Raw genomic sequence first — 22,910 nt, forward strand, 5'->3', positions numbered from 1 at the left:
TAGACTGGTAGATCTGCTATCACTGTCTATATAACACTAGCAAGTCATGTTTCACCTCTGGTTTCTTCTTCTGTTAAATGACATTGGAACAAATGACTTCCAAGGTTCCTTCCAGCTTTGTAACCCCACAATCCATCCCCCTTTCTCTATTATACTCTTATCTAGACTTAATCCCTCTCAATGACTGAAGAAGAGTTTATGGTTCAGTGGCAGGTCCAAACTTCTTTTCTCTTACTGATTTTATGTATGAGATCTCCATGCAGGAAGGAGAGATGCTTTAGTCACTACTGAACTTTGTGGCAGATAGATCTTTGAACTCTGATCTGAGGCCTTCCTGTTCCAGTCCCAATGGCCTCTTAATCCAGTAAGTGGAATATGAGTTAGAGGACTCTGCTTTTCCAGGCTAGGACAGCCTGGTTCATTCACTTATATTCCTTGCCATTGGTTATATTCTTTGGGATCCAGGGTAATACAGTGGAATAAGCCCCAGAGATCCAAGTTTCAGCCTGTGCTCTGCATTTAATTCTTTCTGTGACTTTGGGCAAGTAACTTTCCCTCTTTTGGCCTCAGTTTCTCAATTGGTAAATACTGAAGCTGGATTTGATGACCTGAAGAACCTTTTAACTAATGGACAATAATTGGGTCTTAGCACCTCATAAAGCTTTGTATAATGGAAGAGGTTTTCTTCATATAGTCTTAGCATTGTGCTTTGGCCCCTAAAAGTACTTCAGGCTTATTTGTCCTCTTTTTGTCTTATTGTAAACATACATATCCCCTTTACTTTATTTGCAAAATAAATCAGCACAGGTAGCATTATTATCCAGACTGGTGGGAAGAAGGCAGGGTATAAGGTCTGGTGCTGTTAACCAGGATTGGTGTGACCATGCCCATTTTACAGATGAGGCTTGGCACCTGCTCAGGCAAGTGCCAAGACTTGCCCAGAGTAGAAGAATGCTTGCCGGCGTCATTACTTAAACTTAGGACCACCGACTCTTTAAGTCAGACAACGCAGTCTGGGCCCAACTCACACCTGGAACTTCCGGAAAAGATTCGCTAGACTAAATCACCTGCTCTTAAGGTAACTAAGGAGAACCCGGCTGCTTCAGGATCTCTACACACCCCCGCCCCGCCCCGCCCCGCCCCCAAACCTGGCTCTTTAGCTAGGAAAATGGGAGTGGCTCGCGACGCCTTCTGGGATTTGTAGTCCTGGCCGCTCTCCGGTTCCGCCACTCCCGAGCGGCCGCGCCTGCGCATTGACTGCCGACTTTGGCTGGTAGCTGTGGTCTGGGCTCGGGAGTGGCTGCCATCTTAGCCGCGGGACTGTGGAGCTGCCGCTGCCGTCGCCGCTGCCGCCTCCTCCCCAGTCCGGTAAACATCTGCGGGAGGGTGGCTGGGGTAGGAGCGGGGCTGGCTAAGTGGGGATATTATGGAAGAGGGACAGAGCCAGGCGGAGGTGGGGTAGGAGGGGGTAGTACTCTCGGTTTCTGTGAGCCCCCTCACCGCTGGGCCCGGTCCGCGGGAGGGGAAAGGGACAAGTGGAGCCGACGGACGCGGGGGAAGGTAGTGGGAAGGAGGTCGAGCGGCACGAGAAGAGCGGTGCCAGTGGTGGCACGTGCCAGGGCCGGCGGGACGGGCTACCCAAGTCCCCCGCCCCCCAGACTGAGTTGTGTGTGAGGAGGTGGGGGTGGGGGACAGCATAGAGGGTGGGGGGGCGCGTGTCCCCCAGCCCTGCCTTGTTCGCCCCGTGCCGCCCTGCCCCGTTCTGGCCCTGGCTGGCTGGTGCCAAGGAGCGAGCCCTAGGCACTCTTGCTGCCGGTATGCCGTGGGGGAGGGGTCGTGGAGGCCGACGACCCCCCGCCGGCACCCGGGGAGGCCGGAGCAGACCGGTACTGAGAGCGTCCGGAGTAAAGGCGAGCGAGTGAATATCGCCCACTTGCTGTCCCCGCCCCCTTCCTGCGGCTTCATTTCCAGGATGTCTGTCATTCTCTAGTGCTGAACTGGGCGCTTTCCGCGGCCAAAGCTTTCTCCGGGTTCTTTCAAATCGCACCCGCCAGAAAGAGAGGGAACAAGTGAAAAACCACCTTGTTTTCATTGTCCTCACTGGAGGTGTTCAGTTCCCTTGCCTTTCTCCCCTGGGGGTCTTGTCCCGCCTGTCAGTGTCCTCCCCTTGCCCTCTGTACACTGTTAATCTTGGGTCATTGAAGTTGAGAATGACTAAAAAAAAAAACCCTCAACAATAAACCAGCATAGATAGGGGTGAAAACCCAACAGGATGATGATGGTGTTGGTATTGCTGTGTGTGGAGAGGAGTTGTTTATAAGACTTAGTATATTTTGACATGTCACTTAAGTAGATAAAAATATCTCTGTAGGGCAGTGATAGAGGTTGGATCTAAAATTAGTCATCTTGTGTGTAAGGAGGTGAATTTAAGCTCTCTAGAACTCACATTTCTTTAAGAAGAGTTATTCAGAATAAAACCTTGTTTTTAGTATACATCTTAATTTTGTTCCTAATTTCTTGCATACTTATAGTATGGGTTCTGTTTTAGATATATGTTTGTTTTGTTGTATGATTTTCCCCCCTCTAATGAGATAGAATAGCTAGCTACTACTGCCTTCTTGCATTTAAATTGTCAAGACAGGCTATATTACAAGGCAGTGAATAAAGTAATACATTTCCTTGCTTGTACTTCCAAAACCATCTAAGGTGATTTCTTTTCTAAGCACCTTTTCACAAACAGAAAAGAAACAGATATGAGATCTGGTGAAATCTTATCCTGTTTTTTGAGTTTCTGTTGATGTAATTTCTGAATATGTGGAACTCTATGGCTTCAGAGACAGTGACCATAGATAGCTATTTCAGTGTGAGACCAGTGAGTTGTGGCAAGCAAATTTGTTATGGGAAAGTGAAGGCAGGTTCTCATTCAAAGAATTGGAGACTCACTTCATTGGAAGGCATGAAAATGTTTATTCAAGGAAGATACATAGTATGTGGCTTGGACCATAGAATAGCAGTTGTAGGGAACAAGATTTATAGATTTATTGAGGGTCTGGGGGTTTGCCTACTCCCATTCTTGGGAACTTTCCACCTTTTCTTAGAATTTTTTTCTCCAGGGTGTTTCTGGGGGTTCCAGGCTAAAAATCCTGGGAAATGGGTGTTAAAGACTGTACCCTGTTAGTTGGAGATGTGTTTCTAAGGGTCTACACATAAGGTGAACTTAGGACACACAAAAAAAAGGAAGGGAGGGGCATGTGCTGATTTGAGAAGACCTTCAATTTACATGTGGTATGTTTGCTTCTGTGCACTGCTTAATATCACCTGTCAGCCTGTGAGATGTTTCAGTTATGCTACAGATTTGAAATGTTTGGCAAGCTTTTATCAACTGGATGGAAGGCACAGGAAAAGCACAGGGTGGTATGTATCATGGATGGAAAGCACAGGGGAAACATGTACATGTATAGATGTAATAACAGAAAATATTCAAATGAACTTGTGATGTCATGACTAAAGGTGTTCTTTGGGAATATGCAGATTGCAACCCATTTCTCCTTGCCCATTCCTTGTGACCTGCCCATGTGCTCATAAAAGTTCTTTATAGAGGGACTACCCAATGGATGGGAGTCTTTTCTATATTTGTCTTGATATCAGCAGGGTACCAGTGAGGCAGCCTGGATGTCCACTGTCATCCCTTGCTCTTATGTGACAAACTATCTTTTTTTCCTCTCTTGCATTTTCTTTGGTGACATTCTTTTTTTTTTTTAATTTTTTTGAGTTTTTAAATTTTTATTTACACTATTTTCCATGGTTACATGATTCATGATTCCCCCTTTCCTCCCCCCTCCCAAAGCCAACAAGCAGTTCCACTGGGTTATACATGTATCATTTTTCAAAATATATTTCTATGTTATTAGTATTTGTGGTTGAGTGATCTTTTAACATCAAGACCCTAATCACATCCCTATCGTATTACATGGTTGATCATATATTTTTCTAATGCATTTCTGGTTCCACAGTTCTTTCTCTGGATGTGGATAGCATTCTTTCTCACAAGTTCCTCTGGGTTGTCCTGGGTCCTTGTATTGCTGCTAGTAGAGAAGTCCATTACATTTGATTGTACCACAGTGTATCGGTCTCTGTGTATGTACAATGTTTTCCTGGCTCTGCTTCTCTCACTCTGCATCACTTCCTGGAGGTTGTTCCAGTCTCCATGGAATTCCTCCACTTCATTATTCCCCCTAGCACAATAGTATTCCATCACCAACATACACCACAATTTGTTCAGCCATTCCCCAATTGAAGGGCATCCCCTCATTCTCCAATTCCTGGCCACCACAAAGAGCACAGCCATGAATATTCCTGTACAAGTCCCTTTCCTTATTATCTCCTTTGGGTACAAACCCAGCCGTGGTATGTCTGGATCAAAAGTCTTTTAGTGCCCTTTGGGCATAGTTCCAAGTTGCCCTCCAGAATGGCCGGATCAATTCACAACTCCACCAGCAATGCACCAATGTCCCAATTTTGCCACACTCCCTCCAATACCCATCACTTTGCTATCATATTGTCCAATCTGCTAGGTGTGAGGTGACACCTCAGAGCTGTTCCCGATTTGCACCTCTCTAATGAGGAGGGACTTAGAACACCCCTTCATGTGCTCACCAATAGTTCTGATTTCATCCTGTGAAAATTGCCTATTCATGTCCCTTAACCATTTGCCAATTGGGGAATGGCTTGATTTTTTTTTTTTGTAAATATGACTTAGTTCCTTATATATTTGGAAAATTAAATCCTTGTCAGAGAGTTTTATTATGAAAATGTTTGGTGACATTCTTTACTCCTATTTTTCTTTGGAGTTTTTGTTGGTTATATATTGTAGTCTGTCCATATAGATTGTGCACTTTTTCCATTACCTTCCCTATGATATTCATCTTGCTGCCATATAATGCACTGGTAAAATAATAGTATTGAAAAGATGTGCCTTTGCTTTCATGGATCAGTAAAAGACTTTTGCAGTTTTCTTACAACAATTCAATCTGCTCTCTTCCTGTTCAGCCCTGGTCTTGCTCATTCATATCAATCTGTACTGTCTATCCCAGATATACATATGGTTGGACAAGTTCTATAGGTATCCATCCAAATGCATGTTGAAATATGAGAAGTGGATATGTTCCTCCACTTGATCTTTCCAGTATGGATGGATAATTCAAATGTCTTGGCATATTGCACTAAAAAAAAAAAGAATGCAAAAAAGTGCAAAATGGGGGCAGCTAGGTGACTCAGTGGATGAGAGGCAAACCTGGTGATGAGAAGTCCTTGATTAAAATTTGGCTCCAGACATTTCCTAGTTGTGACCTTAAGTTACTTAGTTCCCAATTTCCTAGCCCTTACTTTTGTCTTGGAACTGATACTTAATATTGATTCCAAGACTGAAGGGAAAGGTTTAAAAAGAAAACAGGCAAAATAACTATAAAGGGTTATTTTGGGAAAAGCATCAAGAGTTGGATTAATAAATGTCTAATTGAATTAAGCTAGATGGTATATAGTAGATAGGTGGTTGGGCCTGGAGTCAGGAAGGCCTGGATTCATTTAGCATCAGACACTTACAGCAGTGTGACTCTGCTCATCTTCTATCTACCTCAGTTTTCTCAGTGGTAAAACAGATAATAATAGTACTTACCTCCTTAGGGTTGTTGTGAAGATCAAATTAGATAATATTTGTAAAGCATGTAGCACAGTACCTGGCCCATAAAAACATAAATGCTTTTTACTTCTTTTCACACTCTCATTTGTGTCTATAAAGGACATTTTCTTTTGTAAAAAAGTAATTTTTCCTTATTTGTGATAAAATAATTTTAAACTTATTTGTAAAAATAAGTTTTTATTGGTCTTCTGTTTCTCACATTATCATCTCTGGTGTCTTTCTTTTTCTTTCCAGAGAGCCATTCCATATAACAAGTAAAATTTTTTAAAGGGTAAAAAAAGTCAGAACTGACGGATAACATTGAAAAAGTCCAAAAAGTCTCTACTACACAAAGGGTAGAATTGGAGATGTCTTCTCACATCTTTTCATTCAGGTCTTAGTTGCTCTTTATAATTTTGTTACATTCACTTTTGATATTTTGGTGTGGTGTTCTTTCCATTTACGTTGTCACAGTTATTGTGTATGTTATTTTCTTGGCTCTACATGCTTCACTCTGCATCAGTTCATGTAGACCTTTCCATACTTTTGTATTTCACCACATAAATTATTTCTCACAGCAGAATCATGTTCTGTTATTTTAATGTACCATAATATATTTAGCCATTCCTCAACAATTGTAATTTAGCAAGGCTTATAGTAGAAAAAAATCCTAGAGTTAAGAATCAAAGGACTGAGTTTAAATCTAAGCTGTGCCATTTGCTAGTTGTATTTTAGCTTGAATAAACCAATTTTAATAGCCTCAGTTTCTTCATCTTTAAAATGAACAAGAGGAGGTGGGAGGAGGGGAGAAGTAAATTGATTTTTGTTCACTGAAAAAAGTTAATATAGAAAAATAGAGGTTTGGACTAAATGATTGTGAAAGTTCCTTTTAACTTTAAATCTATGGTCCTATATATTCACATAAATATAAGTTAACATTTCTTTCTTTGGAGAGGGTGACTCTCAGCTTAAATAGTATGTAGCCAGTCTCTTCATTTTAATGATTGCTCACTTTCTCACTCTCTTTCAGGTCAGCAACACCTTTTAAAATTGCTGTTCTCACCAGGTGAACCCTTCTGATCCAGATCATTTTACTTGTACAATCAGATCAATTCCCTTGGAGCTCTTTTTCTTATTCTTAGAAACCTCAAGATGGCAGTATTTATTTAGTCTTGGTTCCTAAAATTGATTATTTTCTGTGACTTTGTTTTGGCCTATTTGGTTCCTTTCCCCAAATAGACAAGGTTTCATGTGTTACTTTAGCCTTTCACTTCTAAAATGAAAGCTTTCATATCTCATGTGTTTCCATCTTTCTTTTAGGACCTTGTTGTCTACTTTCCAAGTGACAACTTATTTGATGAACTAAACTACTAGTTCTGTTTATGGGTCCCCTGACGGTATAATATGTTAGGGTCCTTCCTTCCTCCTTTCTCTATCAAATAACATGCATTTTAACAGTGACCTTCTGGAGATACTTGAGAGAAGGCGAGTCTTTTGGTATCTTGGGCTGGCAGGTTTTGATTATATGGTTATGGTTCTGTTAGGGAGGCGTTGGAGAAGTGGTAATGTTGACCCTGGCAATGGCAGTCAGATGATGAGCCAAAGGCTACTTTCACTTGGGTCTGAATCCTAAAGCAACTTTTCTACTAACTGGATCACCTGGACTCAGACGGCTTCTATTTATTTTAGTCCTTTTATTTTTGGCCTTTTCAATTCCTACAGACCTATTCACTCACAGTGATGCACAGACATAATGACACAACTTTTTATAAGCACACTCATAATGGCATTCTGAAGCACAAAACTTGTATTGCTTTGTTTACATATATGCCTGTTCCCTGATTTCAGTTTGGCCTCAAACACTAGCTGTGTGTGTAACCCTAGACAAGCCATTTAATCCTGTTTGCCTTGGTTTTTCATCTGTAAAATGAGCTGGAGAAAGAAATGGCAAACCACTCCAGTATTTTTGCCAATAAAATTCTAAATGGTGATAAATATTGGAGTGGTTGTGACAAAATTGGGGCACAAATGCATTTTTGGTGGAATTGTGAACTGATCCAACCATTCTAGAGGACATTTTGGAACTATGCCCAAAAGGCTCTAAAACTGTGTGTACCCTTTGATCCAGAAATGCCACTACAAGGTCTGTATTCCAGAGAGATTTTTTTTTTTAAGGGAGAGGACCTATTTGGACAATAATATTTGTTTATTTGTGGTGGCAAAGAATTGGAAATGGAGGGGATACCCATCAATTAGGGATTGGCTAAACAAATTACTCTTGTGCTATAAGGAATGATGAACAGGATGTTTTCAGAAAGAGCTGGAAAGACCTACATGAACTGCTGCAGAATGAAATAAACAGAACCAGGGACACACCGTAGCAATATTGTGGAATCATCAACTGTGATAGATTTAGATACTCTCAGAATTACAATGATCCAGTCCAATTCTGAGGGATTTATGACAAAGAATGCTATCTACCTTCAGAGAAAGAACTGTTGGAGTCAGAAAGCAGATGAAAGCATATTATTTTTCACTTTAGTTCACTTGGGTTTTTATTTGGGGGTTTTGGTTTTATATGAATATTCTCTTCCAGCAATGACCAATATGGAAATATATTTTCCATGATAATACATGTATCATATACCCAGATCAAAATGCTTACCGTTTCTGGTAAGGGAAGAAAGGGAGGGAGACAATTTGGGTCTTATAACTTCAGAAAACATGTGGAGAATTGTTATTATATGTACTTGGTAAAATAAAATATCTTAAAAAATAAAATGACCCTAAACCCAAATGGGGTCACAAAAGAGTTGCATACAACTGAAACCACTGAACAACAAATGTGCATGTACACACACACACACACACATACATACATATAGTGAAGAAATTAAAAAGAACATGGTGGGGAAAATAAACAGCCTTAATAAGGAAAAAGTATAGGACCAACTTAAATAAGATAGTATGAAAGAAGAAAAAAGTGGAAAAAAATAGAATGAATCAAACAGGGAGTGAGTGGGATAGGGCTGAATGGAAAAGAGTAGGTGGGATTAAAAAAAAAGTGAGAAAGGGTGAGTTGTTTGGTAGAAGGTGGTTGATAGTTTTCTCCTTACCCTCCTGGACTAAACTGGTTAAACTTGAAACTGACTACAGATTATTTCTTATTTTTATTATATCCCTTAGCTATTGCTACACAAATATTTACTTTTATATACTGAGTTAAAAATATTGAATACTATTTAATGGATTTTATTTGTATATCTTCTGGATGTTATGGCCAGTGTAACCTAAAACACCAGACAGGTTCTTAAACTGTGGAAGGACTGCAAACACATTAAGCATAGTGAAGGGAGAAAAAGGAGTGGAAGAAGGAAAACACAGAGCCAAAGATAGATTTTGGAAAAAGCCTCTTAGCCCTCTCTTTTTGGGGCTTTCAGCTTCAGCTTTATTGGCAAGTTAATCCATTATCTTACTGCCATTGGTCATAAACAATGTAATAGGTCTCATCAAAGTTACAATCCCTGTTCTAAGATAGATTAGCCAAAATTCCTGTTACAGGATGGTCACTCATTTTTCTTATGGCTATTTGAGTATGGAAGAGGTGATAGAGACGATTCTTGGAGACTGTGACATTTCATGAAACTTGGTGAGCTCCAAGTAAAGTGTCTTATCTCTACCTTTTCTGCTATTAAGGGTATATGATGTTAATTATAAGGCTACTTGCAATGTTGATTAGGTGAGCTAGAATAGACTCCTTTTGAAGAAGCTGAATTAAGCCAGATTCTGTCTCACGAATTTTGCATTGACCCTTATAATTAATTTTATTGAAGGTTTACAGTACTTATTAACCCTGTGAATTCCTGATATGGTCACAAGAAAATTGCCTTTGCAAAGATACCTTATTTTTACTGACCCTTGGCCATTGCCATGCTCAACATGACTACATCTTTTATCTCAGGGTTCATCAGTACTTGTGTTCCCTTCATCTGGGTTTCAGATGAATTAAGCTTTCATGAATTGAATTATAAGCTTCTCAGCATCAAGAGGTCTATATGATTTTCTTTCTAAAAATAATGCATATTTTAACAACATTCTTTTTGGTAGCGTAAAATTGAAAATTGATTTTAATTCTGTTTTTTAAGACTTAAGCTTGCAAGTATTTAATACTCTTAGGCTGTATGTATGTCTAAATTCCTTGCCCATGTAAACTTCACCCTTAACTACATTTCAGAGAAACTTGCCTAAAGGTCAAGCTTTTTTCTTATAATTACCTACATTCTTTACTCAGGTATCCTCTTGACATTTGAGTCTCAATTCTATTTTTATAATTTTTATCTCTACCCTGATATTGTCCACTTCTGTCCATTCTTCTTCAACTTGAATTCTAGTCCATTCAACCAGAGCTGCTACATACTTCTCCCATTGTCTGCAGCCTATCCTTGCTGTCTGAGGTACATTCCCATTTTCTGATTCTCATCCCACCTCATTAAAATGTCTACCACAGGGGAAGGTAGGTGGCTCAGTGGATTGAGAGTTTGGTTTAAAGATAGGAGTTCTTGGTTCAAATTTTACACTCAAACACTTAGTAGCTGTGTGACCCAGGGCAAGTCACTTAAACACCCCATTGCCTAGTCCTTACCACTCTTCTGCCTTAGAACCATTCATTGTATTGTAGCTAAGGCTGAAGGTAAGTTTTTTTAGAAAATGTCCATCAACGAGGATTGTTTCATCTTTGCTAGAGGAACATCTAGGTTTAAAAGACCTGGTCAGTCTTCACTTTGTCATTTGACTGAATTAAGGCAGCCATTTTGACTGTGCTCTGTGAATAAACTAATAAAGCTCAGAAGTTTTGAGTTTACTACCGGGGCAGCTAGGTGGCACAGTGAGTGGATAGAGCACTGGGCCTAGAATTAGGAAGACCTGAGTTTAAATGTGGCCTCAGATCCTTAGTCACTCTGTGATCCTGATCAAGTCAATTAACTGTTTGCCTCAATTTCCTCATATTTGTAATCTAGAGAAGTTAATGGCCAGCCACTCTATTATCTTTGCCAAGAAAATCTCAAATGGGATCACAAAGAATCAGACAAGGCAGAAACAACTACTTTTCCTAATTTTTATTGCCATAATAGTGATAGAATAAGAAGCAAGAAATTGGCAAGTGGGGAGAGAATAAATAAGAAAGTGGGTAAGACAGAAAGTAGATAAATCAAAGATAAAATAGGGAAAAGTGATCAAGTGATAATGTTAGAAAAAAGAGAAAAAGTAAAATTCCCCCTCAGATGCACCTGTTATGATAAAATAGTTTATAAAAAGTTATAGAATGATAAATATCCTTTATAATATCCATTCATCTTGATCATGAATACAGTTGCCATCTTGTGCACAAAATTATCTTACAGGAAAGGTGCCATATTAAATCCTATTCTAAACATAGCAAAAGAGACTTGTGAAGGGGTTTGTTGCTAATATCAAAGATTATAAATGATTTGGCATTATGTTTCCGAATCAACTTATTTCCAGGGTCCTTGATTCCTTTACTAAGTATTAAATAAACATTAATTTAGTGCCCATTGTGTATGATATTAATCTAGATACAGTTAATGAATGAGTGGATGAAATTAATAAAAAAGCATTTATTAAGCCTTTACCATGTATGAAGTACTATGTTAATTACTAGGAATAAAAATAGAAAGTCCTGTGTTCAAAAGGAACTCACATTAGAATGGGACAGATAACACATGTGGGATGTTTCAGCTACAAATCAGGTGAAAAGGCCTAATGTTTTTTAGGATACAATCACAAAGCAGATGGTAATGTATTTTATTTACTGTTGTTTCTATTGATAACATGGAAGGAAGGAACTTTACTTTTTGGATCTTTACCAGCTGTTTGCTGAGGAGATGGGCAGCACTTGCAGCAGAATCAATTAGCTAGGTTAAATCTCCATATAAAGGGAGTTTCTAGTAGTTTGGTTCCCTTGGCCCATGATGCATCTTATTTATTGGCTTTAGGATACTGTGATATTTTGGCTCGGCTGGCTTAGCTCTGTCCTATGGATGGTTAATGGTTGGCAGAGATGAGTGCACCCTTCACCAGAAGAGCTGCTTCCCTAACTTTTTTTTTTAAACCCTTATCTCCTCTTAGAATCAGTACTGTGTATTGGGTCCAAAGCAGAAGAGTAGTAAGGGCTAGGCAATGGGAGTTATGTGACTTACCCAGGGTCACACAGCTAGGAAGTATCTGATGTCTGATTTGAACCCAGCACTTCCCATCTCTAGCTTCCCTAATTCTTGGCTGGAGTGTCTGGTTTGGTGATCTGTAGATCCTGCTATTACTCTTTGGTTTAGAACTCTTGGGTTTAGGCTCCTGAGTGTCACCATACTCGTTTGAGAAGTGGTAATTACTTTATCTCGAATGTTTCCTTTTTCCCTTATGGTACCACACTGCTTTAGGTAGGCTAGTTTGAACCCCTGCCCAGAATTATAAAAGTACTGTCTTTGGCCTCAGTTTGCTTATGGTCATTGAAATATCTTGACTACATATGACTCAAGTCAGTTCCTTCATTTGTTTTGTACCTTACTTATTTGATTGTGTTCTCCTTCCTCAGAAAGGGAGAAACATTTACAACCTTGCATAAATTTGTGGTTCTTAGTTATGTTTAATTTGATACCAAATGAATCACATCTCATTCTGTGTATAAAATTTGCTTTCCAAGGGGAAAAGATATTTAATGTTTCATCAGGTTTTTGTTTTGCTTTGGAGAAGGAATAGTCTGGATTCTAGATTGTTTTCAACAACAAAAATAAACTCCAGAATGCTACTTGTAACCTTTTTTTTTTTTTGACCCAGGCATCTCAGCTAATATTTAGGCAGCAGATAATGTCTGAACACAATATATTCTTTTATTACTTTATTCCAGAGGACAAAGCCATTTGGCCATTCTCTTTCATGAAGGAAACACAACTAAACCATGCCATTCTTTAATTGGGTTTTTTTCATTCTGAGTTTTCTCATCTTGATAAGTTAATTTATTCAATAGATACTTATTGAATCTTTGTACAGTGTGCCAGGAATATAATGAGTGTCTGTTGCATATATAGCTCATTTTTTGTTCATTTTGAAATTTCCCTGGATTACTGTATTCAGTAATGGGAGCATTTTGGATAATTACTGTATTTCAGTTCATTTACTCTCATCCCAGATATATAGCTACAGAAAGTCTAGTGCTTACCTAAATTTAGTCCCAACTCCTTAGAAAATCAATACAAGAAACATGCATTAAAAAAAATAAAACTTTTAGTTAGGATTAGATGATGAGTAAAGGAATAGAGAAAGAACCCAATTTTCCATTCTAGTGTTTAGAGTTTTATCCCCAAGTGAATGATGAGAAGGAAACAAATCACTGGAAAACTGAAAAATCTTTGCATGCTCATTTGGGCATATTCATTACCTACTATCTTCATCCACTTTAGTCACAGCAGGAGGTACTTTCTCTCTGGCTCCCTGAACTTGGTCTCAGAAAACCAGCCAAGGTATCTTGGTTTGGTTCTTGCTTTGTTTCTCCTTGTGGACTTCACCTTGTGGGTTCCTTTTTTTCTGTTGTCTGGAACCAGAACATCATGAGCATAATTTATAGTGTAGACATCCTTGCTAAGATTGACTCAAAAGGATGAAGCTCTTTTTCTGTCTTTTGAGAAAAATCGAAATTGATTCTATTTTTATTGATTTTATTCTTTATTGCTGCTGATGTTTTGTATAACTGCCAAAGTCATATTTCTTATCTTTGAATTAAGTTATCTTCCTCTGTGAGTTGAGTTGTAACCCTATAAATCACTTTAATTAAAAGAAATCTGTTATCACTTTATCTTTAGCTTATTATCCATACCATTAGCTATTCTTGCAGGTGAAATAAACCAATCAGAATTTCCTGCTGACAAGATGGAAAGAAAGATTGTTGCTATGCTTGACTTTGTAACCAATCATATTGTCTTCCCTATTTACGGTCTTGCCTTTTATATTTTGTATGTTCCTCCTTTTGTCTACAAAAATGATGTTAGCTCTCATTTGGAGTCTTAGCTTATTGAGGAAGAGTGAGTTTTTGTTTCTTGGCAAATTTTTGGGTTGCTAATATTAAATATATTTGGAATTCTTTCCTCAGTTTACCTTAATTGCAATCTCTTAGCAGCTCAGGAGTATTCCACAATTCCCTGAATGCCATGCCTAGTTGCTTCTCAACCTCTTTAGATTTTTTTCCTCCATCTTCTTGCTTCTAGGGTTTCTGGCTCTCCAAGCTGAAATCTTCTGCTACCAAGTGCCAAGTCTTCCAAGACTTTATTCCTGGGAACTTCAGTGAGGCCTCTACTTTAGACCTAGAGCTTTTTGGGAAATAATTTTCTTTCAGTAAGTGCTTACTTGTTATGCTGCCGGTTGTGGCAGGTGCTAGGGAAATAGAAAGGTTAGTGGGTTTCACTGTTCTTGAGGAACTTGCTGTCTAGCCTGAGACACAAAATTACACTTGAAAAATCAAATAACAACACAATAATATGGGGGATGTTATAAAGCAGCATATAATTAGTGGCACATATAAATTGTTTGAATGTTGGAAGGGAGGTATCACTGCACTGAGTTGGAATGGTCTGCTAGGACATCTTGAGTTAAAAGGTAGAAATTACTCTGGATCTTAAATTATGGGTGGGGGTTTGATAGGTATAGAAAAGAAGAGAGGGCATTTAAGGTGGGGAGATAGGCTTGTGTAAAGATGAGAATATAATGTGCCTGACACTTATTGCACAGCCAGTAAACTAGTCTGTTTAGGATGCATAGAGGAAGAATGGGAAAGTAAGGTTAGAAAGGTAGGGATTAGATTATAGAGAAGTTTGATTTTTATTTTAGGATATCCAGGAAGACTGTTGAAGGATTTTGTGGAGGGCAACACAGGATGGATTCAGCTAATAGACAGAACTAAATAGGCATTTATTAATGTCTACTATATGCAAGGCACTGTGTTTGGTATTGAGGACACAAAGATGAGAGGTAACAGTTCCTGTCCATATGGAGTTTTTTACTCGAATAGATTGGATTGGAAAGGGGGAGGAAATTAAAGCAGGAAATGTTGGGAGGCTAGTGTAATAATGGTGTAATAATAAAAACCGAGAGGTTGAAAATGGAATGTAAAACAAATGCTAGCCTGAGACCTTGCCTCCACAATTGGTTTTCTCAAAAAAATTAAGAATATTTTTCCATGGTTACATGATTCATGCTCTTTCCCTCCCCTCATTCCTCCCAACTCCCAGAGCTGATGAGCAATTCCACTGGGTTTTATATGTATCATTGTTCAAAATCTATTTCCATATTATTAATATTTGCAATAGAGTGATCAATTAAAGTCAACATCCCCAATCATATACCCATCGAACCATGTGATTAATATATTTTTCTTCTGCGTTTCTACTCCCAGAGTTCTTTCTCTGGATGTGGATAGCCTTCTTTCTCATAAGTCCCTCAGAATTGTCCTTGATCATTGCAGTCTGTTACATTCGATTGTGTGTCTATCAGCCTCTATGTATAATATTCTCCTGATTCTGCTCCTTTTGCTCTACATCAGTTCCTGGAGGTTGTTCCAGTTCTCAGGGAATTCCTCCAGTTCGTTATTCCTTTCAACACAATATTATTCCATCACCATCAGATACCACAATTTGTTCAGCCATTTCCCATTCGATGGACACTCCCTCATTTTCCAGTTTTTTGCCACTACAAAGAACACACTATAAATATTTTTATTCATGTATTTTTCCCTATTTTCTCTTTGGGGTAAAAACCCAGCACCCACAATTAGTCTTGAATTAATGTTTAGAGGAATTTTAATTTTAAGACATCCACCTTGTAATAGGAATTGAATGAGCCACATTACTGGGGAAACATTTTCCTTTTCTAGTTTACAAAACAAGGGGTGACTGAGGATGGTGCAGTATAAGCAGTCCCAATTTTTCATCGCATATGAAGTTTGCTTCACCATGTTTCCATTTTCAGCACCTTCTTGGGGATATATAAATTATCTTTTATACAGATTGCATGAGCAAAATAGAAATTGGAAGCCTAGGAAATTTAGATGCTTATAAAATTTTATATTAAAAATTGTTGGTAATTTTACAATTTTGTTATCTAAATTATATCCTGAATTTCTGAGATTTGAGAATAGTAAGAAAGGATGTGTTGAAAAGATGTGTAATTTTTCTGTGGAAACATACTATGTATGTTTCTTTTACAAGTCAGAATATTTAAAGAATCTGAAAAGAAACAGTATTTTAAAAAGCGGAATGTTTTTATTCTGTATTTTCTGAGTGATTTTGATTTTGAACCAAGCTTTTTTCTCTTTGTTTTAAAACTTTTGTTTTGAAATCTTTCTTAATTTAATAGGTCTAAAATATTCCCAGGGAAGCCATTTGCTATTTTATGTAAAAGTGATAATAAATTAAGACCAGCTTTTTAATACCTTTTTCCTTATAAATTGAAGGTGTTATATAAGACATTCATTCTCTGTATATTATAAAGCAAGGGTGAACATAGCATTTTTCCTATGGATAAGGAGATTCCTGATAATTTTGTGAACCTTTAGTAGATGACCTTACAAGAAAGCTTAATGATACTTTATACTACAATTGATAAATAATTTTTTTTAGTCAGTTTAAATTTTTGGGCTTTTAAAGTGTTAAATTCTAGAAGTTCACATTGATTTAATTGAAATTAATGTTTGTGATTGTTCATACAGAAAAACATTTAAGCTTCCAGAAATAATTGTTGTTATTAAATATAAATTAAATATAAAAGTTAGTTATTCTATTGTCAGCAAATATTTGATGGTAGAATAGCTAAAAAGTTCTTGGTGGAGGCCATAACCAGGAAGTAAGCAGAGCTCTTCTTTGCCCAATAAAACTTATTTTTCGATTTTCAGACTTGGAAGGTGTACTTGTGTCTCTTCTTGTTTCTTCAATTTCCCCTTCTTAAACATTCTCCACATAGGGGGTAACATTTAAAAAGAAAATAGATATTCAGACTTTTTCAGGTACAACAATATACTGCAGTATATGATGTGGATTGGCAGTGGGCAGTAAGGGGTAGTAATAGGAATAGGACCCTCATACTCTAAAATCTTGCATTTCTCACTAGTTAGCACTAGTTAAACATCAACTGCAACACTTGTATTTTCAGCATTAATCAAACACGAACTGTATATTGTTCAATTTTCCACTCTATGTATCCTATCGGTAGCATTCTATGTTAGACATTAGCTTTGTACCTATTCTTTTTTATTAATTGCTTATATTGTTCTTAGAAATAATTACCTATAGTGGTTCCTCCTATGTTCCTACTCTGGAAGAGCATCAAGATGACATGGTGGACAATGGAGGAACATGAAACCTGTGTATTGAAGCCTCCAGGCTTGCACATGCTCCTTATTTCCTATGACATACCTGCACCTAAGTTTGGAAAGGGAGATGCTAAGCTACCAGACCCCTATAAATATACCAACCCTGATCCTATAACGTGTGGAAACTGCCATTCCTCGAAGGAAGCTTCACTCCTTAGAGGAAGCTGCCACCCTACTGGGGAGCTGCTACTCCATTCTCTTTGCTTCAAGAGGCTAACACTAGCCCCTGGGCTTATCCATGAGCTCTGAGGCTACCTGATTACCCCAAGATGATTCAACCAACTATTAGGCTATTATACCACCATAAACCACTTCTTCAAATAAAATTCCTTTCTTACTTCTAGACTGACCCTGCTACAAACTTGGGTACACACATCAGATAGATTTTACACAATTTTCAATTACAGTGGGGATTTAGAGAGAGATTTTAGTTCTACTAAAAAAATCAATTTGGAGTCCTTGTTGGACTTCTGTGAGAATGACCGCCGGATTTTTTGATGATGATTGCCTGAATGGGAGACATCCCCCAAACCTACTCTCCAATAAAACCCTGAAGTTCCAGTTTGAATAATGATAGTGAAATATAGTTAAAAACTTATTATTTCTTCCACCACAGAACTGCACAAAATAGTTAGCCTGAAGCCTACAGACAATAGGAAAAGGACTCCTCAAAGGTTATAGCAGTATGATTAAAGATCCACAGGGCTGTATGGAGATGTAAGGAACAGAGGATTTCCCTAAAAAAGCCCCAAGGGTAGGGACCTTATGAGTACTAGCTGCCTTGCCAGGTCAGCAAATTGGGTTGTGGTGTTGGGAGTTACTGCTGTGTGGCTACCACAGCTCTCAGTAGTACTTATTGCTCTACTATGAGAAGCCAGAGGTGGCCCTGAAGATTCAGCACTCAACTACAAAGATCCAGGGGGATCTAAAATGGGAGATAGGTGTCAGTACAAGAATCCAGGAGACTGGGGGACTAGACCACTTGGGGCTGATTATCCCACCCATAAATGCCTCAGGGTAGAATTAGGACCAAGGGGTAGAACTCTGAGAGGTGTATTTCAATTTGATAGGAAACAAAACTTCCTAACAAAAGCTACCCCAAAGTGAAATAGGGTCCCTCAGTAAATAGTGAATTCTCCATCTGTGAAGATCTTTAAGAAAAGGCTAGATGATTGATTGCTTCTTGGAGATGTTATATAAAGGGATTACCTTTCTATTCTCAGATTATGAAATTTTCTGTGTATTTCATTTGTTTATATGTGAGAATAAATTAAGCATATGATATATTTTGAGGGGTTTAGGATAACAATGTGACTGTATTATGATTATTTTGTTTTCTTCCACTAGATTCAGTCATATCAGGAAAAGATCATCTTGGGATAGGTTTTACGTAAAGAGTTTGCAGATTAAAATTAGTATGAATTTACTGTTAATGGGTGGTGCTTCCTCCCCTTTTGGAATTGAGGGTACTAATTGATGTGATAAGTTCCTAGTTTGCTATTTTTTTTTTTACAAAAATCTTAATGCTGCTTATGTTTTATAGACTTCATTTTAGATAATATGACTTTGTAAAGGCATCTAGGGAGTAAAGTGGATAGAGTACTATATCTGGAGGTCTCAAAACACTCATTGACTTTGACTAGACAAATCATTGAACTGCTTTCTGTTTCAAAGTAAAATGAGGATTACTTACCTCCAATGGTTGCTATGAGTAGATTAAATGAGATATATGTAAAGGAATAGGGTCTCTCAGGAAATAATGAATTCTGTGGAGGTCTTTGCAAATATTAATGTTCCATATAAATACTATTATTATATATTATGTGATATATATGTTACATCAAAAATCATATATAAAATGACATAACACAATGATAATGATTTACCAAGTATTTATTAAGTACCTGCCTATATGTCAGGCATTAGGGATACAAAGACAGCCGGAAACAGTTTTAACCTCATAGGACACTTTTTTACTTTCAGGAGGGATGACATGTCTTTTTGTATATCCAAAATACATGCAAAGTAAATAAAAAATAATTTTGAGAGAGATGCCACTGGAAGTTTGGAGGGATTGTGTATATCAAAAATGAGTTAAACCTTGAAGGAAAATAAGGATTCTAAGAGGCATAGATGAAAAGTGAATGAATTACAGTCATGGGAGACAGTGCAAAAACATGGAGATGGGGTAGACTATCATGTAGGAGAAACATTAAGGCTAGTTTTTGTTAAACTAGCAAGGTATTTTGATGCCAGGTTGTGAAGGACTTTGAATGCCAAACAAAAGAAGGGGAGCTATTGGAATTTGAGTAGAAAAGAAGCATGATTTTGTACCTTAGAAAAATTCACTTTGGTAGCAGTGTGGAGGATGGACTGTAGTAGAGAAAAACTTAGGGCAGGGAGACTAATTAGGATGCTATATTGAAATACGTGACCCAGAAGATCGGGGACTAGACATTTTCTCTAATCCTCATAACCTCTCAACTTTCTTTAAAATAGAAGTTATGCACCAGAAATCAAGTACATTCAACTATTGCCTTGATCTAGGACACCAGTAACTCAATGATGGTTAAAAAAAAACAACAACAACAAAAACTTCATGAACTAATTCCTAACTGGAGATCACTCTGCAATGCCCTCTCCACTCCTAACCACACTTCTGGCAGCAAGACTGCAACAGCTGACTCACCCCCTTCAGCTTGCAACATAATGCAACTACACATCTTGAACAGCCCCTCAGAGAAGAGGAGAGAAACAGAGGGAATGGGACACTCCACTAAGCCTAAAAGGAAAGAGCCTAGCACTCAGTTGGATCCAGTTATGTCCCTGAAAAAGCCACTGGGAGCAGAGACCTAAGGTAATTCAACTGTGAATTGCTCAGTATGAGAAAAGACAGAGATACTTTGAGATCTAGCCCCCAGGGAAACCACTGTCAGAGGGGAAGGAGTTAGAAAGTGAACAGTAGGGGGAAATAAAGGGACAAAAAGACTGTGATTATCAAAGATCTCAGGAAGACAAAAACTCATTGAGCACAAGCAGAAACTATGGTCTCCAGATCTAGTAAATGAGTTGAAATATCTATGAATAAATACTGAAAAAAATAAAAGGAAATTATTAAATACCTGATGAGACCAAGGACCCTGTAGAGTTTGAGGAGCATGTGTAACCATAACATGCTATTTGAATGGTTTAAAAAAGAGATGAGAATTGTGAGAGCATAATTTATAGCCTTTACTACAGAAATAATTGGCAGAACAGAAAAATTTGTATCTGTGGTAGCAAATCTCACCAAAGAAAGAATGGATTAGGAATGCAAATACAAAGAAGGAAAAGCCACTCTGGAGGAAGAGAAGAAAAAATAACATTAAAAGAAAACATGCTTTCTATGCAAGCAGTATATCGATATTAAAGACAGGATGTATAGTACCTAAAGGTTATAGGTCTCTTAAAGAACATGACAAATCAAAAGTAAGCACCATAATAAAAGAACTAATAGAAGAAAACTACTCAGAACTTATTGAACTGTGAAAACGAAGTGCCAATTGAAAGAATCCAAATACTATCTCCAGGAAAAAAAACAAAGATACAAAACCCAAAAACTCAAGGGTGCAAATTCTAAGACATGGAGTGTTAAATTTAACGATTCCATTGAGAAACAACAGATTCTGCTAATGACAAGAGAAAGAACTTCAAATAAAAAGGCAAAGACGTGTAATAACACAAGACTACACCCACCAGAAAATAGGAGGGGAAGGAATAATATGTTCCAAAGAATAATAGAGTTCAAGATGAAACTCCAGGTATCTTATAATCTGAGTTTATACATAAGTGAAAAAAAGACAGATATTCAATAATGGAGGAGTTCAAGCATTCTTAGAAAACCAGACTTGATGAGTTTTTCTGCTCCTCAATCACCCTGGACAACAGAAATGTAGGGGAGGGAATTTGAGTGAATGTAGCAATCAAGGACAAGTAACAGCAATAGAGTGATAACAGTAAGACCATAATTAAGAGACTGCTTTCTAAATATAAATAAGGAAATAGGTGAAGGTAGAAGACAGGTAGAGATGATGATGGAGAGATAGGTTTGGGGCATTTGGCTAGAACCTCAGATACTCTACCTACAGGTAAATCAATGTATTTTATGAGACTAAATTACAAAAATGGGAGCATGCTTGGAAGGGTAGAGGGGAGGAGAGGAGGGAGGATAGAAGGAAGTGTATGATGTGCCTTGGTTAAGTCAAGGGCTAGCAATGAGAGGAAAGTAATTATACAATTATCTCTTAGGAAGAGGAGAGTCTTCAGGGAGTTAGTGAAGACAAGGGTAGAGGGAAGGAAAGAATGGGGAGGAAAGGGGATACCTTATTTTGGTGGTAGGAGGAATGCTACTTATGAGTGCTCCTATGTGTGAAGAGAAATATTTTGTGAAGGATTAGGGGATTTTTGTGCTGGCTGCTGTCTGTCTACAAGGATTTGGGAGTTAGAAGGACTGTTCATTTTACCTCTGGAGGGAGAAAGCCAGCACCTCTACAGGCAGCCTGGGGGAATGGGAGGATATGGTCATGGGAGAAATTTTTGAGGCAAATGGAGGAGCCGAGTTTGTTGGTGAGCTGCCTAATTGGAGATGTGGAAAGGAGGTTCTGCCATGGGGCCATATTACCTACAAGAATTGATGTTTTTCTTGGAGTGATGCACAATAGAATAGGGAGGCCTGGGGAAAATTTTATAAGGCAGTGGCTTAAATGATTTAGAGAGTAGACCCCTGAATGAGTACTTTGAAAGTTAGGATTCCATGAAGAATGCAGAAAATAGAGAGGGACTAGATAAGTATAGGCACCATGAACTAGAGAATGAGGGTATAGAGTAGACATAAAAGGAAGATGATGGGTGGTAAAAAGAGAGAGGAAGAGATCCTCTCTGGAAAGGGACATTGAAAATAAAATTTAAAAAATAATGAATAGATGTTGAAGGGGAAGGCAGGAAGGCGTATTCTGCTTGATTAACTGGGAGGAAAAAAGGGGAAGAATTGAATTAGCAAGAAAGAAAAAAAAACTGGTAAAACCCTAAAGGGGAAAGGGAATAACAAATAGGAGAAGAGTCAAGGACTCAGAGAAGAGAGTTGGTGGGAACAGGGTCACCTTTAAAGTAATTGAAGAGACATATTACAATGTTTATGTCTGGAAATAAATAACTTGGAAAAAACCCAATATTAGAAACAACTGAAGGAAACAAACATATTTCTCATATCTTTAAATGAGATGTATTAAACAATCTAGTAAAAGTGAAAAAGAGTGACAGATGAATAAAAAAGCAAAACCTGCAGTATTTTGCTTAAAAGAAACACATTTTAATAACAAAGACATGTAGAATAAAACTGAAGGCTTGGGAAAAGTGTATAGACTTTGCAGTCATGCTATCTGACAAAGCAAAAATATTCAAAATAGAAGAAACAAAGAAACTACATTATGTGAAAGAGACTACAGGCAAAAACTCAGTATCGTTATTACACTTTTAAAAGTATCTGATACCTTAACGTCCAAATTCACAATGGAAATATTAACTGAGCTACAAAGACCCTCATATATTGAGGGAGTTACACTCCAGAGATAGGTGAAAATCTGCAGAGCAGTGGGAGAGCAAATAGACTGATGCTACAGTCACTGAGCCAATCAGAGCCCAGGATAGAGAGCACAGTGTGCCATGTACAATTTCACATTGGCAGACTTGCACAAACAGTAGTGGTGTACTGCATTTCCATTGTGTACAGTATGGTATTCATCCACAAAATCCTGTGAGATAGCT

At 38.0% G+C, this 22,910-nt stretch overlaps 1 protein-coding gene across 8 annotated transcripts in view; it reads left to right on the plus strand.

Moving 5' to 3' along the window:
- ITCH (itchy E3 ubiquitin protein ligase) overlaps positions 1-22,910 on the plus strand; it is a 183,829-nt gene that overhangs the window by 35,237 nt on the left and 125,682 nt on the right. The window contains exon 1 of one of the 8 annotated variants that reach the window (XM_007474221.3): positions 1,244-1,368. The exons of 6 other annotated variants lie outside the window; for them this stretch is intronic. The gene's annotated coding sequence lies outside the window, so the exon portion shown is untranslated. Of the gene's footprint in view, positions 1-1,243; positions 1,369-22,910 lie in introns of those variants that run through there. One more of the 8 variants, XM_056811770.1, reaches the window with a different exon arrangement.

The sequence above is a fragment of the Monodelphis domestica genome, chromosome 1 (genome assembly GCF_027887165.1).
Source record: "Monodelphis domestica isolate mMonDom1 chromosome 1, mMonDom1.pri, whole genome shotgun sequence".
Taxonomy (NCBI): domain Eukaryota; kingdom Metazoa; phylum Chordata; class Mammalia; order Didelphimorphia; family Didelphidae; genus Monodelphis; species Monodelphis domestica.